The sequence below is a fragment of the Hyperolius riggenbachi genome, chromosome 10 (genome assembly GCF_040937935.1).
Source record: "Hyperolius riggenbachi isolate aHypRig1 chromosome 10, aHypRig1.pri, whole genome shotgun sequence".
Taxonomy (NCBI): domain Eukaryota; kingdom Metazoa; phylum Chordata; class Amphibia; order Anura; family Hyperoliidae; genus Hyperolius; species Hyperolius riggenbachi.
Window position 1 is genome coordinate 47638192 of NC_090655.1, and position 3916 is coordinate 47642107.

Sequence of the window (3916 nt, forward strand, 5' to 3'; positions counted from 1 at the left end):
ACATGTTGTGTGCCTGTAAGGCTTGGTGGTGTATTCTCCACAGTCAGCATGCAACGCATGAGCTGACGTGGAGGAGGTACACACACTAGCACAAGGAAACAGGCTATCCCTAGTATAGTGGAGGGGAGGACTGACTCCAAAAGGAGATTGTGGCGCACAGAGCCGGTGCAGATCCGACAGCCACAAACAATACTTTTGCGATAACGTCTCAGCGCAAGGTAGCGCTGAGCGCATAAACCAGAACTGAGGAGATCAGGACAGGTAGACAGAATGAACGCTTGCTAGCTAGCCGCTACTTAGTGACAGCAAGCGTCCACAACAAGACAGACTGGAATGAGGCAGCCAATGCGTTAGCAGCGATGGCGTGCCTCACAAAGACAGGACAGGATAGTCAGGAAATAGCAGGATCAAGATAGATGAACGTAACACAGACAAAAATACAAGCAGTATGTTTTCCTAGCGTATTACAATTACAGCTATCAATGAAACTATTTATAACGTCTGACTAACATATGTATATATCGGCAATGAACCGATATATGACATAAGCAGGAACACTGACTTAGACTGGAGCAATACAGGGAACAGGACTCAGAAGGATTCGCTATCTCTTCGCAGAGATGAACGCAATTCACAAATGGTAACAGAACAGGATTCAGAAGGATTCGTTATCTCTTTGCAGAGATGAACGCAATCCACAAACGGTAACAGAACAGGATTCAGAAGGATTCGTTATCTCTTCGCAGAGATGAACGCAATCCACAAACAGAACCAGGAGCAGGGTAACTACCTCAGCACGGGTGGTCACGGTACGCGCAACCTACCAAAACGTGCTGGAAGCTGACTAACTGCACACAGGATATAAACAGTTCGTGTACGTATACATCAGCGACACTGATGTATCAACGTAACACGAATACAAGGAAAATAATAAACGTGCTGGTATGCATATATATTGGCAATGAACCAATATATGATGCAAAGACCAGCAAAGTATATTTAGAACAAGAAACACGATCGGGGGCTGAAGCGACAGCAAGACAGGCTTAAACTGAAGCTATGAAAACCCGAGGAGTCCTGCAGGAAGCAGATCTTTATACTGAGGTCATCCAATGGGAGCAGACATGCAGATTCCCACACAGGTGAATGATAATCAGTCACAAGCTGACAGCAGGGAAAGGCAGACAAAGCTATGCAGCTTGCATGGAAAGAGATCAAAACTGCCTGAGCTGCAGCACTACTACTTCCAGCAATACCGGCTGCAGCAGCGATCATGACAGTACCCCCGCCCTTAAAAGCGGATTCCAGACGCTTTTCAAAACTGAAATTCCCAACAAAACATTCTGACTGATAATTCATGATGACCGGGACAGCCCGGCAAGACCAAATTCCAGAATCAGTCCCCACAAGACTGGACCCATCAGAACCAGAACCTACAGAACCATGCCCATCAGTACTACAAGCCCCAGTGTGACACCCATCAGAACCATGATTTCCAGAAGAAAGCCCTCCGAAACTCCGTGAGCGATACCCACCGCCTTCCAGGAACCGTTCAAAAACGCCAAAGCCTTTGCAATGCCCACCGGAACTGTCTTTACCAACACAAAACCCACTGTTGAACCAGTCCAAGGCACCAGGACAAGTTTTCTCAGAGACCTCCCAGAACACCTTGAAGCTCCAAAGAGATCCCCATAGGTCAGAACGCCCCTTAGGCTCACATGGAGAACCATCAAGAACCCCTATGGAACCTAGGGCAATTCCCGAGTCAGGGCCACAAGGACAAACATCAAGATCAGGGCTTTCAGGGACCAGAACCATCTCTGGGCATGCAGGCAGACTGGCAACATCAGAACATGTTCCCACTAAGGAAGCATCAGAGCACGCTAACACCTTAGACACACTTGGGCATTCTGGCACACAAAGAAGATCTGGGCACACTGGCACAAGAGAAACCTCTGGGCATGTCAAGGAACTGTGAGCCTCAGGGTCAGCCAAGACAGGACCAAAACCAGGACTGGCCAAAAAAAATTCATCATGACTAGACTTCGCAACTACTGGACTTTTACACGAGAATGCAGGATCAGACTTAGATGTCGCTGATTCCAGCAAAGTCAGTAACAAATCAGATTCAGGGGCACTAACAAGACAGGACAAATCTTCTGATGTATGCACTGAATAGTGTTGGGCGAACAGTGTTCGCCACTGTTCGGGTTCTGCAGAACATCACCCTGTTCGGGTGATGTTCGAGTTCGGCCGAACACCTGACGGTGCTCGGCCAAACCGTTCGGCCACATGGCCGAACTAAGAGCGCATGGCCGAACGTTCCCCGAACGTTCGGCTAGCGCTGTGATTGGCCGAACGGGTCACGTGGTTCGGGCCCGAACGCGCTCTGATTGGCCGAACGGTCACGTGGTTCGGGTAAATAAATACCCGTACCACGTCATATCTCCTCCATTTGTCTGTGGGTTTAGCTTTGGGTAGGCAGGCAGGGTAGTTCGCTCTCCAGCCACGCTAGCCAGGGTCCCCCTCAGTCATTGTGTGTCGCTGCTGGGAACAGTAGTACACCGCTCGCTCAGCCACACTATATATAGCATTGTTTACTGCCACTGTGTACCTCGCTCAGCCACGCTATATATAGCATTGTGTTTTCTGACACTCTGTGTACACGGCTTAGCCTGACTAATATAGCATTGTGTGTACTGCCACTGTGCACCTCGCTCAGCCACGCTATATATAGCATTGTGTTTTCTGACACTCTGTGTACACGGCTTAGCCTGACTAATATAGCATTGTGTGTACTGCCACTGTGCACCTCGCTCAGCCACGCTATATATAGCATTGTGTTTTCTGACACTCTGTGTACACGGCTTAGCCTGGCTATATAGCATTGTGTGTACTGCCACTGTGCACCTCGCTCAGCCACGCTATATATAGCATTGTGTTTTCTGACACTCTGTGTACACGGCTTAGCCTGACTATATAGCATTGTGTGTACTGCCACTGTGTACCTCGCTCAGCCACGCTATATATAGCATTGTGTTTACTGCCACTCTGTGTACACGGCTCAGCCAGACTATATAGCATTGTGTGTACTGCCACTCTGTGTACACCGCTCAGCCAGACTATATAGCATTGTGTGTACTGCCACTCTGTGTACACGGCTCAGCCAGACTATATAGCATTGTGTGTGCTGCCACTCTGTGTACACCGCTCAGCCAGACTATATAGCATTGCGTACTCTGCCAGTCAGTGTGTATATTGCTGGGATCAGTAATACTCCACTCACCGCCAACCACTATATGAGCTCACCATGAGTTCCTCAGAGACCTCCGCTGTGAGCAGCACTCCCAACAACAGCAACAGCCAACGCCCCACGCAAGCTATAACATCCACTACAGCAGCCAGTGGTCAGCAGCAGCCCTCTCCGGAGGAGAATGTTGTGTCCATCGGTCCGTCGCCAGAACGATTAATGAGGGCTGCCATTGAGGAGATGATGGGGCCTGATGTGGAGGAGGAGGTCGGGCTCAGGCCAGCATCCCAAGTTAATGTTGAGGACGATGAGGGGTCTGTGTCTGGGGATGTTGGGGTGGCAGAGGTGGTGGGTGGGTCAGACTCAGGAGAAGAGTTGTATGATGAGGATGATGATCGGGACCATCTGTATGTGCCTCAGAGTCCGACCCCGGAAAACATGTTGTATCGTGTGTTTAGGTACTAAAATCTGCGTTCCCACTTCCCAGTACTGCCTGCAGTGCCCGGGTCCACGGATCCATATAATTTTTTGGGCAGCACTATCAAACTGTGGTATTATGAGTGAGTTGCCATGGTCCTTCTGTGCTGCCTGTCACACTCACCGTCTGTCTGCAGATGGATTGTTCAACACAGCTACGCCATCTGACATGTAGTCCTGGACCTTGAC